Raw genomic sequence first — 14,139 nt, forward strand, 5'->3', positions numbered from 1 at the left:
GATTCTTGTGCGTGTGTTGTGGGGGCGGTTCCCTAATCCATCTTGGACCTATTCATTTGTAAAATACAATATAAATTACCAGAAAAACGAAATATGAAAACAAAGACAAACATAGTAAAGTCCAAGTTTTTATTCTTAATTTCAACAGACATAAAATTCCTCTGCCACCTTGCTCTAAAGTTTCTGAGCAGGTACTCTCAAATTCTGTACCTAACTTGGTCAGTAACCAGGAACAAGCGGTTAATGGACACACTCTGGCCCTCAGACCACACTAGAGCCACACTGCCTTAGAGCTCACTGGGGGGCTAATTACTGGTATTGTCAGATTGCTGTGGTTAAGCTACACGAAGCTACTTGGTGAACTGCTAAGTGCTCTACAAGATTGGTGGGGCTGTGGTCTTGGCCACTTCTACGTGGGTAAGCTGAGGGGGCTCTGGGAAGGGAAGGACTTGCCTGAAGGCACAGAGCTAGAAAGACTCCAACGGGGGACCACTCTTCACTCTCTTGCAATGCTCTTTCCACTCTGCCTGGTGCAGTGGATCCTGGAAAGCATCACCCAGATGCATCTTCAAGGAAGGACACATTGCGCCAGGTGCAGAGAGTTGCTTCTTCCAGGGCACTGAGCCAATGACTGATCCAGATGGGGCAGAAAGGCTTGACCACTTCAGCCCAGATCAGGACAGCTACGATGTCGTTTCTGTTCAGCTTCTCCCTCTGCCCAATTTGGCTGCCTTCCCTCCCTTCTGTAGGTGTTGACCCCAAGGGCTCTCCCTAATAAACATCCCACAGGCTAAACGCGCTTTCAGAATCCACTTCCTGGAGAACCTAACCCGTGACATCATGCATACATGAAGAGTTAAATCTCAATATAAGGCTCAGAGAGATTAACTAACCTGTCAAAAGTCACACAGTTTTTAAATGGTTTTTAGGTTTTTGGAGTCAGGATTTAAACTCAGATCCAAGGTCAAAGCCAGTGCTCTTTGCCTTAGGAGTGGGACCTCTTGACTACCAGCTTGGGAAACAAAGGAAAGGATCAGAAAAATTGTATTTAAGTTGTGAAACTTAAAGTAATTCTATTCAAAATGGTACACCACTTTGGAACACATTTTGGCATTTCTTAAATAAAGTTAAATAAAGGCTTACTGTACAGCACAGCAATCATGCTCCCAGCTATTTACCCAACTGATTTGAAAATAAGTCCACACAAAAACCTGCACATCAATGTTTACAGCAGCTTTCTTCATAATCAGCAAAAACTGGAAGCAACCAAGATATCCTTCAGAAGGTGAATAGATAAACACACCGTGGTACCTTCAGGACTGTGGAATACTACTCTGAAATAAAGAATGAGCTATTAATTCACACAACAACATGGATGAATCTAAGATGCGTTTTGTTAAGTGGAAGAAGCTAGAGTAACAAGGCTATTTGATTCCATTCATATGATATTCTGGAAAATGATAAAATAGAGGAATGGAAAGCTGATCAGCAGTTGCCAGGGATTTAGAAAGGGCGAGCCTTTGACCAAGAGAAGCCTAGGGAATTCTTTAGGTTGGTGGAATGAATCTGGATGGTATTGGACTGACATATAAATGACACTATGCATTTGTCAAGACCTACAAAGAGTGAACCTTAATGTATAGAAATTAAATTTTAAAAAAACCAACCAAGAAGCCTGGGGATTCCAAGATGGAATGCGGACTTGCGACAAAAGAATCTTAAAACTGTATTACAAATGTATGAGAAAACCTCACTGTGGCGGGGTGGGGTGGGGAAGAACTTCCCTAAGGAACTTTGGGAAATAGCGTTTTGACTGGAAACTCTAAGACTAACATTAAAATAAATTGTACATAAATACCACACTGTAGTTAAATTTGAATTTCTCATGGGGGTGTGCGTTAACAATTTGGAAATGGCTGTGCTGTATCTGAGAGTGTACAAATAGGTAAGCAGATGGTTTTCTCACTGTTGGAGAGGGAGGTTACAGATGAGCAAGGGAGGAAGGCTAGAACGAACAGCAGGAGACATCAGTATGAATTGATGTTTAGTTTGATATAGAGACAGATGGGTAGATACAGAAATCATTGTAAGTATGTATGTATGCATGGGTTAGTTTACATACGTGTATTTCCTAGCTCCTAGTTCTGCCTTCCGAAAGAGCCTAGAAGAAGTTCACCCCAGGAGCATTCTTGGGCAGGGAAAATAGAGCATGAAGCATCTTGGAGGGCCAGAAAGTAAAGAAGTATTCAAAAAACAAAATGATGGGAGCATCTTAAAGGAATGCAGGAGCCAAACTGAAAAAGCTCCCAAGGGCCATGGCTGGAACAATTTGAGCAACAAAACAAATAACAGTATTTGGATTATAATCCAAAGTATAAAATATACATCCATGAGTACATACTGGTATAAATAAATGATTGAAAAATAAAAATAAGGGGGAGAAAAGTGAAATTTCTCTTACAGAAGCATCACAAATAATGGATGGAGACAGTCTGCCCTCGAGGAGGTGGAGCATAACCCTCCCCACTTGAACTGGGGTATGCCTAGTGGCTTGCTTCCGGGAGTAGAGTGTGGGAAGAGTTGGGGGCAGGAGAGGGAAGGTGAGTAACTTTACCACATCACATCAGCCAGGTGATCAGGGTCAACATCAGTGATAAGTCACGTGACAGTATGTGCCTTTGATATGATGTGATCAGAATGGAACCTCACTTCTGTTGTTTTCCTCCCCAAACCCTATAACCCCAACTGACTAGGAGGAAAACATCAGGTATATCCAAATGGAGTGACCTTCTACAAGATAACCTGTCTAGTACTCCTCCAAAGTGAGTCATCAAAAAAACCAGGCAAGTTTGAGAAACTGTCACAGACCAGAGGAAGCTAAGAACACATGACAACTACATGTATTGTGGTATCTTGGATGGGACCCCAGAACAGATAAAGATCATTAGGAAAAACCAGTGAAATTTATTTTTTTTTAAGATCTTATTTATTTATTTGACCGAGAGAGAGACAGCGAGAGAGGGAACACAAGCAGGGGGAGTGGGAGAGGGAGAAGCAGGCTACCAGTGGAGCAGGGAACCCGATGCAGACTCGATCCCAGGACCCTGGGATCATGACCTGAGCTGAAGGCAGATGCTTAACCGATTGACCCACCCAGGCGCCCCCAAACCAGTGAAATTTAAATAAAGTTGTGGATTTTAACGAAAACTAATGTTGGCTCTTTAGTTGCGACAAATGTACCACAGTAAAGTAAGATGCTAACAGTCGCGGAACCTGGGGGAGGGGTACGTAAGTACTTTCTACACTGTCTTTGCAACTATTCTGTAAATCTAAAGTTATTCTAAGATTTAAAAGCTTATTTTAATTTAAAAAATTAATTTGGAAAAATCGCTGTGGGATGCCTTATTAGTTTTCCGAGGCTGCTGTAACAAATCACCACAAACTTGGTCACTTGAGACAACAGAAATGTACTCTCTCTCTCACATTTCTGGAAGCCAGACATCTGAAATCACCTGCACGGTATCAGTTTCAGAGGGGTTCATAAGGCTGTGCTCCCTCTGGGAGAGTCTGTTTCCTTGTCTTTTCCAGCTTCTAGAACTGTATAAATTCCTTAGCTCCTGGGCTCTTCTTCCATCTCCAAACCAATCTTCCTCTATTCATTGTCATATCACCTTCTGCCTCTATATCTCTGCGTCTTTCCTATAAGGATACATGTGATTATATTTAGGGCCCCTCCAGATAATCTAGGATAATCTTCTCATCTCAGGATCCATAATTTAATCATATCTGCAAAGACCCTTTTTTTTTTTTTCCATGTAAGGTAATATTCACAGGTCCTAGGGACTAGGACCAGGGTATCTTTCAGGGGGCCAAATTTTAGCCTATTTGAGATGCCAAGCAAATTATGGATTCTCTCCAAGCCTCAGTTTCCTCATCCAGAAGTGATGTATAAATGTATGTAAATGAGGAGGCCTGATCTGCCACCAGACTGCTCCGGGCAGGAGGCAGGAGCCTGAAGGGCGTCCTGTCCCTGGCAGAGGAGTCCTGACATTACTCCTTCCCTGTGGGCCCCGCCCACCCAATTAGTGGGGTCAGGCCAGGACGTGGTGGTTTAGGGAAAGGAAACCCAGCTGGGAGTCCTAAGACTTGGGTCCAAATCGCAACTGTCAGCAACTTGCAGTGTGACCTCACACAAGTCACTTTCCGTATCTAGGATATAGTGCGACTCCATGAAACATGTGGACCTTAGTCCTGCCCTAGGAGAGGTCTGGAGAGGGACATTGATCCCTCCTGCCCTGAGATGTTATGATTACAGATGTTCATACTGCCTATTGGCTGAAGGATCTCGGTCCCTCCCAGTAACAAGGGTACCTTTTAACTGGAAGCAATGGCCCCCTCTCATAGAAGCGGCTTTCATGGGGAGGTTGAGGCTCTGTGATTTGTTGGGTGGAGGAGGGGACAGAGGAGACTCCTTCGTTTCTCACTTGCTTCTACCCGGGCCCCATGAGTCTAGACCAGGGGTCAACAAACTACAGTCTGTGTTTAAATAACCCATGAGCTGAGAGTGATTTTTACCGATGAACATTTGCAATCAATTTGATGGTAAGAAACACTGACTTTGAGCCCCACCTAAGTGAAATGTCATCCTCCAAAAAAAATTCCATTCTTCTCATTAGTAGACCTGCATTACAAAAATACTGCTCTATTATTTACTTTGAATTTTTTCAATTAAAATTTGTGGAAATTTGTTTCCTCTCCTTTCCTCTCTTTGTCTCCTACATAATTTCCTTGATTTTCCTCTGGATCTGCAAAGCTTCTACCAGCCCCCACTCAATCAGTTGCCCTATGTTCCATCTCAGATCTGTCTTAAGCCGTCCCCAGATTCACCTTGCCCTTTGGAGCCCGAAAGATCTTCATAGTGTAGCTCTGACACAATCATTGCCCCTGGCTAAATTTCCCTATGGCTTCTCCTTGCCCTCTAGATGCCTCCTGGGCCTGGCTCATAGAGGGAGCAAGGCTCCTGCCTTCCTTCTGACCTACTCATACCCTCCTCCAGCCTTGCTGAATGTCTCCCTAGGGGCACCTTGCTTCCCCCAGTGCCAGCATTTTGCACAAACTGTTGCCTCTGCCTAAAATGCCTTTTGCCCTACTCCCTTCCACCCATATCCAATTCCTCTTGATCTTTGAAGAGTCGTTTTAGACATCATCTCCCTCAGAAAACCCTCCCCGATCCCACTTCCTCTAGGCTGTTAGGTGTCTCCTCTGGGCTTCCTCAGAAGTTTCCTGCCAGCCCAGCACAGATCACACTTTTTAAATGCCTGTGATCTCCACGAGACTGGGAGCCCCTCAGAGCTGGGGTCAGTCTGATTCTGTGCTGATGGCCCTGCTTGTCAATGGCAATGCTCCTGCTGGTTGCAGCCACTTGAGGAGGAAGCGGGCTGCATGTCAGGAGCCCCAGTTAATTTCCTTCCCTGGACCACAGATCACCACCCGTACACCAGGGGCAGGAGGCCTCTGACCCACTGATGGACAAAGGCCTGGGTCAAGGTGGGAGTGGAAACTTGGGGGGACAAGGAGGGGGCAGGGGAGGCAGCAGCTAAGTTTTCAGACACTTTTATCAGTCCTCTACAAGTAACCCATTCAGACACGAGCCTGGGGTCTGGGACTGGTGCGATCCGGGCCATTGTAGCCAAAGGTCAGTCTTTAGTAGCCAGCTGCAACTGACCTGGCTCTGGGCCCTCCCCATCCCCCTCCCTTGTCCTCCCCTGAAAGCCAGAAATAGAAAGGACCTGACTGGCCATGCTTCCAGTGCAAGCTCAGGAATATGTGTGCACAAGTGAGTGTGAGTGTCTACGGATATGTCTCTGCAAGAGTAGCCATGTATGGGGGCGCCTGGGTGGCTCAGCTGGTTAAGCGTCTGCCTTCAGCTCAGGTCATGATTTCAGGGTCCTGGGATCGAGCCCTGCATCAGGCTCCCTGCTCAGCGGGGAATCTGCTTCTCCCTCTCCCTCTGCCACTCCCCCTGCTTGTGCTCTCTCTTGCTGTCTCTCTCTCAAATAAACAAAATCTTAAAAAAAAAAAAAAGAGTAGCCTTGTATGTACACGGGCTGGCGTGAAAGCGTGTATACACCTGTGTGTGAGTCTACTGTGCATGTCCATGTGCCTCAGTGCCTTGGCTTCCGTGCACACCCACGCAGGTGCATTCCTGTGCCCCATGTGTCTGAGCGTGCAGGACTGTGCGCATGGGTAAAGGCGGGAGTTGAGAGGGTCGTCAAGCCCCCTTAGCCCTGACAGTCTGTGACACCTGGTCCTTTGAGGCTCCCTGGTACCCTCCAGCCTCGTGCCAAAGCGCCCGCTCGAGCAACAGGCTTCAGGCTCTCAGTCTATTGGTGCCCTCACCCCTTTTTTCTCATCCATCTGATGCTGTTGGGAAAGACCCAGGATCTGAAATATTAGCATGAATCCTGACGGCGGTGCCCGGGCCACCGTCAACACTCCACTGATCCCTTTGATCATTGCCATGGGCCGCAGTCCATGTTCCTGTCAACTTCTCCTTCTAACCACCTGCCCTGCAACTCTCTCGGGCTCGCCCGGGACTACTCTTCCCCACGTGCAGAGGATGGCAAACAGCTGGGCACTCATACCTCCCCTGCTGCCCTGCCCCACCCGAGGTGACACTTGGCCCAGACCAATCAGTGAAAGCCCAGCTGCCTCGCCCTAAGCTGGGGCACCCTCGGCGGGGGGGCATTTTCGCAGGACCCAGTCATGCTTGCTCCGAGTTTAGAATCACACCCTGTTTAGGGGCACCTGGGTGGCTCAGTCAGTTAAGTGACTGCCTTCAGCTCAGGTCATGATCCCAGGGTCCTGGGATCAAGCCCCACATCGGGCTCCCTGATCAGCGGGAAGCCTGCTTCTCCCTCTCCCACTCCCCCTGCTTGTGTTCCCTCTCTTGCTGTGTCTCTCTCTGTCAAATAAATAAATAAAATATTAAAAAAAAAAAAAGAATCACACCCTATTTAGCTTCTTTGCCTTCCTTGGCCTACCGCCCCAACCCCCTCTCCAGTTTCTCCAGTGGGCATTTCCTCAATAAACCAGTCTCACAGGGGCTCTTCTTCTCAAGCTCGGCTTTTAAGGAGCCAGACCTAAAACAGGGAGAGGGGCTTAGAAACCACTTAGCCCAACTCTCTCCCCCACCCCGCTGAACAAGGGTGTTGAGACCCGGAGAGGGGACGTGTGTCTCCAGAGGCCGGACTCCTGCCCTTCATCTCCGCAGCCCCACCTCGCCGCCACCCTCCCCACCTCCCCTTCGGGCCCCAGGCCCTCTCTGCAACACGGCCAACAGCCCCAGGTTAGGAAGGTTCCTTTGGCCTGCTTTGGTACCCCATTCCTAAGAGTGTCCCCTTAAACCCTCATCTCTTCTTGGAAAAGAAAGTACCCAGAGTTGGAAAGCAGGAAAACAGAAATCTTCCAAGGTGGAAGCCAACCAGACAGAAACCGCTCTGCTAACCCCGCTCACCGCTCTGCCAATGTCTGGCTGAGTGACCCTAAGGCGGTCCACTGACTCTAAGGGACCCCATTTCCCCATCTGTGGAAGGCCAACTGTGGAACATGGAGAATCATGGCATTCAGAGCACAGGACTCAAGCCTCAAACCTGTTTCTTATGCTCATGGCACACTGAATGAGCCAACTGCTTACCCCGTGTGTGCCTCAGTTTCCTCAGTTGTCACTGGGGAGGACTGCAAGACTGGCCTCACGATTGGTTGTGAGAATTAAAGAGGTTCACACACGGAGAGCACTTGGCAGGTGCCCAGCACACAGCGAGGTTTGGGTAGCTGAGGGCTATTTGTGCTCCTGTTATGTGCCATCCCAGGGTTGTCGAACTGGCTGGACCACTGGCTGTGGCCATATTGACTTGAGACAACTTCTAGCCTTTGTCAAAGCCAGAGGACGAGGCACCAAGGGGACACCATGTGGTGAAGGGAGAGTTGAAAGGGTTTCCCTCCTCCCTGTCCCACCTGCCTGACCTCTAATTCCTCCCCTGGCTTCAGGAGGAAGACCGCAGTGCCCCTGGGAGCTCCAGGCTGGGGCTGGGTGCCCACTGGGTCCTCACAATGGGTGGGCTAATCCAGGGTAAGGATGTGAGTCTGTGTGCCTGACAGGCTCTGCTGAAGGGCACAGCTCAATTGCATTTCCTTTCCATTTGGTGAAATGGATAGAAATAATGCAAGCTTAATCTTGTTTTGTTTCTTCGGGCTAGAAAATGTATAAGTAACGATAAGTAACATAAAATTTACCATCTTAACTTTTTTTTTTTACTTAAAACACAGACATTTATTCTCTCAGGGTTCTGGAAGCCAGAAGTCCAAAGTCAAGTTGTCCACAGTGTTGGTTCCTCCTGAAGGCTCTGAGGGAGCCATCTTAACCATTTTAAAGTGTATGGTTCAGTGGCATTAAACATGTTCACGTTGTTGCAATGATCACCAACATCCATTCCCAGAACTCTTTCATCTTCTAAAACGGAAACGCTCTAACTTCCCATTCTCCCCTCCCCCCTTGTGAATCTGTGCAAGACTTGGGTTTGGTGGTATGAACCCTTTAACAAATATTTATTAGTGGTTTCTGGTGTTCCCCGGCACTGTGCTGGGCCTGAAACATGGAAGGGACTCAAGGCTCATCCCCGGCCCTGAAGGGTTAGGATTCCATAAGCCTGAATAAAAATGGAAGAGAATTTTTTTCATGTCTTCATTCAACAGAACTCTTATGACCCAGTCAGGCCCATGGGGCAGGAAGCTGCAAAGGAGGATACCCAATCCCCAGCCTGGGGATGCTGTTGTCTGGCGCTGGGGACAAGGAGCAGCTCCAACTACCGCCCTTCCAGACTTCCCTACTCAGGCCTCTCTGCTTTCAATGGATCCTACCCGCCCTTCCACAGAGGGAGGAACAACCTGCAGGGAAAATGCATGGGAGCAGGCCCCCACTGCCTGGAGTTCACGGAAAAGCACCAAGTCTGGATCCTGGGTTCCGGCCCACCTCTATCTTGATCTCCCTGGGTGACCTTGGCCTAATCCCTCTTTGGATCTCACTGCTGACTATCAAATTGGGATCAACGATCCCTGACACACCTCCAAAGAAGCCCTTGTCACAGCTAAATGAGATCAGGAATATGAGTGAATTTTGATGATTCAAGTGCTCTGTGAACATGAGGGCTCTGATTCCCCATCTTCTGCGATTTGTAATTCAGAGAAATAGGCATCATGATGTCTGTGGGCTGACAGCTCCAAAGCTATCCCTTGATTCCCTCCCTCCCCTGCTCCCTGACACAGATTCAACTAGTTCCAGCCTGTCAGCTTAATCTGCACTCTACAGAAGGATGTTGGTGCTCAGAGTTGGCCATGGTCTGAGCAAAGGTCACACAACAAATGGAGGCCTGCCCTCCCCTTCCCAGGGGAGTCATTTTATTACCTGGCCTACCTGGCAGATCTTCTTATCAAAATAAATGAATAAATACTTCATATATCACAAATAGTCAGTAGTAGAAAGAACCTTGGAGATCATCAAGAGGAATAGTAATGTTAATAACAATGCTACTTTTAGTATGATACTACTCCTGCTGCTGCTACTACTATTACTACTCCTGCTACTACTAATGATGATAGTACCTAATGTTATATGCCAGGCATCATAGAGAGACATAGGTTTTATTATCATCCACATTGGATAGAAAAGGTAACTGAGGCAGAGAGCCATTGAGTAACTCACCTTGGCGGGGGCGGGGGGGGTGTCACTCTGCTGTATGGTGTGAGGCTGGGATTCAACTCTAGGCAGTCTGGTCTGCAGCCCCCACCCTTACCCCTCTTCTGTGGGACTGCATTGCACAGGTGGGGAGAATGAGGGGATTTGTTCAAGGCCACGCCTGAGGGGCAAATACTTGCCCCTCAGGCCCTGACATACAGTCCCTGTAGACGGCAAGAAGGAGTCCTCCTGAAGCACCATTCTGCTTCTGCTCCAATTCATGCCTGGAGCTCTTTGACTTGGAGTTCATATAGCAAGTCCTCCACGACAGCACACATAAATGCTGTTACCTCTGGAAGGATACAGAAGAAAGGTGGCTGGCTGCTATATAAGTAGATAAGAAGAAATCAGATAAACTCATAATGAATCTTAAAGATCTACTGTGGCCCAGCTTGTCAGTTGAAAAGGGCGGTTCAGACTGACTTGCAAGTTCTTCTCCACAGGCCTCCACCCAACACTTGCAAGAAAGACTCCCTGACGCACTTGAGAGAACTGCCCTCTGTGGCTTTGGGCAGTTAAAAAAAACCTCAATCCCTTGTTCCGACTCCCTTCTGACCAAGCAAAAGCCTAAGCCTCTAGGGAAGGGACAGAAACCATTTTGTTCCCAGAGTCAAGGTAAAAATACATTGCCTCTGGGCAAAGAGTAGAAGCAAAATTCATCTGACTCTTGGAGGAGGGGTAGGAAAAACCTTCTTGCTGCCCCTAGGACACAGGCCAAGATCCACTGGTTTCTATCTTTTAAAGAAAAGATAGAAAAACTTGTCTCCCCTGGAAGACAGACAGGAAATGTCTCTAGCCTAGGATCCTGCAATGATACCAAGCAGAGGTGGGCTACCACTGGCATTTCCCCTACAAGACCAACTGTAGATATAAGGCAACAGATAGTTGCCATGGGGAAGAGGCTCGGGAATGCTGAGATAACCCTCCCCTCCCCCCAAGACCAAGGTGTGCAGGGCCTGCTCAAGACCCAGCTGAACCTGCATAATAGAGAACTCACTGAACCCACTGTGACCCTAGCATAGAGTAACAAGCCAACAACAGTGTACCACTCAGGGATACGAGAGCATGGAGAGAGTTGCCCCCCCCTCCAAGGCACAGGAACACAGGGGCTATGGGAAACTGGGAAAGCCTTCATCCACATTTTTAAATTTGTGTTTGAAAGGTCACTATAAAGAAACTGAACAGTCAACCCAAAGAATGGGAAAAAATATTCACAAAGCATATATCTGATAAGAGACTGGTATCCATAATATATAATATCTATAAAGAACTCTTACAGCTCAATAAGAAGATAACACAATTAAAGGACTAAGGGCAAAGGATGTGAATAGACATTTCTCCAGAGAAGAATAGAGGTGGCCAAAAAGCATGTGGAAAGATGCTCGATATCCCTAGTCATGAGGAAAGTGCAAATTAAAACCACAGTGAGGTACCCCTTCACACCCCCAGAAAGGCTAAAATCAAGTAGTCAGAAAATAACAAGTGTTGGTGAGGATGTAGAGAGATTGGAGCCCTCAAATACTACTGGTGGGGATGGAAGATAGTCCAGGCACTCTGCAAAACAGTCTGGTGGTTCTTCAGAAAGTTAAACAGAGTTATCATTGGACTCAGCAGTTTCACTCCTAGGTATAGACCAAGAGAAAGGAAAGCATGTTTATGCAAAAATTTGTACATGCAGTACTCATACAATGGAATATTATTTGACTATAAAAAATACCAACACTGGCACAAGGACTGTCTTGATCCATTCAGGCTGCACAACAAAATACCACAGACTGGCTAACTTATAAACAGCAAGTTTCTTTCTCACAGTTCTGGAGGCTGGTCCAAGATTAGGGTGTCAGTGTTGATTGGGTTCCGGTGAGAGCCTCCTTCCGGGTTGCAGACCAATGGCTTCTCGCTGTGTCCTCACATGGTAGAAGGGAGCAGCTAGTTTCTCTGGGGTCTCTTTTATAAGGACATTAATCCCAATTAGGCCTCCACCCTCATAACTTAATCACCTCCCCCAAATTCCACCTACTACCATCACCTTGGGCATTAGGTTTTTAATATAAGAATTTTGGAGAAACACAAACACTTTATCTTTAGCAAGGATGATCCTTGAAAACATGCTAAGTGAACGAAGCCAAACACGAAGGAGCCCATATTACATGGTTCCACTTATATGAAATGTCCAGAAGAGGCAAATATATAGAGATAGAAAATAGAGGAATGGTTGCTTAGGGTTGGGAAGGATGGGGGATTGGGGAGTGAGAGCTGAAGGGTGGAGGGTTTCTTTTTTAAAAAAATTAATTGTGGCAAAATACACATAACATAAAATTTACCATTGTAACCATTTTATTTATTTATTATTATTATTATTTTTAGAGAAGGGGTGGCAAAGGGAGAGGAAGAGAGAGAATCTTAAGCAGGGTCCACACCTAGCATGGAGCCCGACGGGGGCTCAATCTCACGACCCTGAGGTCATGACCTGAGCCAAAAATCAAGAGTCAGATGCTTAAATGACTGAGCCACCCATGTGCCCCCCATTATAGCCATTTTAAAGTCTATTATTTAGTGGCATTAAGTATATCCACAGTATTGCATAACCAACACCACTATCTAGTTCCCAGAACTTTTTCATGCCCCAAACAGAAATTCTGTGCCTATTCTCCCTTCCCTCCAGTTGCCCTGGCAACTACAGGGTTTTGTCCCTTTTTATATAATATTTCATTTTTTCTCTGGCTGCCCTTAACATTTACTTTCTATTTTTGGTTTTCGGTAGTTGATCTGTGTATCCAGGTGTGTAAGTGCTTTATATTTGTCCTGCTTGAGATTCTCTGGAATTCTTGCATCTGTGATTTGTTATCTTTCATTAAATTTGCAAAAGATTCAGCCATTAACTCTCTGAATATTTTCTCTTCCTTCCTCTCTCTCGCCTTTTTCTTTCTGAGACTCCAATTATATGCATCTTTTGACCTTCTGATATGTCCCAGAGTTCTTGGATGCTGTGTTCTCCCCTCCCTACCCACATTCTTTTTTCTCTTTATGTTTCATTTTGGATAATTTCCACTGCCCTAGATTCAAGTTCACTGGTTCTTTCCTGGTTGTTTCCAGTTTGATGCCGCTCTGTCTACATGTGCTCTCTCTCTCTCTCTGTCAAATAAATAAATAAATAAATAATCTTTTTAAAAAAAAGTTTTATTTATTTTAGAGAAAGGGAGAGACGGAGTGTGAGCAGGTGGAGGGGGGGCAGAGGGAGAAGGAGAGAAGCAGACTCTGTGCTGACCCTGGAGCCCAATGTGGGGCTCGATCCCACGACCCAGAGATCATGACCTGAGCAGAAACCAAATGTCCAACACTCAACCGACTGAGTCACACGGGTGACCCCGATTCTTCTTTTTTATAGTGTTGTCTCTGTGCTAAAACCCCCCATCTCTTTCTACAGGTTGTCTCTTGTCTCCTTTTGATCCTCCACTTAATAATCATAGTTATTTTAAAGTCTCTGAGAGACGACATTGTCTGTAGACCTGCACAACAAGCAACGTTGAAGGAAATTCTTTAGGTGGAGTGCATTCGACAGCAGGTGGAAACCTGGATTTACATAATGAAGACTAAAGGAAATTGTAAAACAAACAACAAAAAAAGAAGGTAAATACAAAAAGCTTTATTCTTATTTTTAGTCACTTTAAAAAATAATTGATTATCCAAAGCAAAAAGAGTCACAAATATAGAATTTATAACATCTGTAGAAATAAAATGTATAACAAAAATAGCACACAGAATAGGAGCGAGGAAATGGAAGTATACTATTATAAGTCTCGTTCGCCTGTACACGAAATGGTACATTATTCTTCAAAGGTAAACTCTGATTAAGTTCAAGATGTATATTGTGAACCCCAAATCGACCACTAAAAACTTTTTAAAGTGGTATAATCAATAACTCAGTAGTAGAATTTAAAGGAATTTTAATAAAATACTAAATTAATCCAAAATAAGGCTTGAAAAGAGAAAAAAGGATACAGGATTAGATCTCAAAAATAGAAAACTAGTGGGGCGCCTGGGTGGCTCAGTCATTAAGCGTCTGCCTTCGGCTCCGGTCATGATCCCAGGGTGCTGGGATCGAGCCCTGCATTGGGCTCCCTGCTCAGCGGGAAGCCTGCTTCTCCCTCTCCCACTCCCCCTGCTTGTTTTCCCTCTCTCACTGTGTCTCTCTCTGTCAAACAAATAAAATCTTAAAAAAAAAAATAGAAAACTAGTAAGGTGGTACATTTAAATCCAGCCATATCGATGATTGTATAAATGGTGAATGATCTTGTTAAACACCCAATTAAAAGGCAGAGATTGTCAAACGGGTTTTTTGTTTT

This window comes from Leptonychotes weddellii, chromosome 11 (genome assembly GCF_054177405.1).
Source record: "Leptonychotes weddellii isolate Sample4059 chromosome 11, ASM5417740v2, whole genome shotgun sequence".
Classification (NCBI taxonomy): Eukaryota; Metazoa; Chordata; class Mammalia; order Carnivora; family Phocidae; genus Leptonychotes; species Leptonychotes weddellii.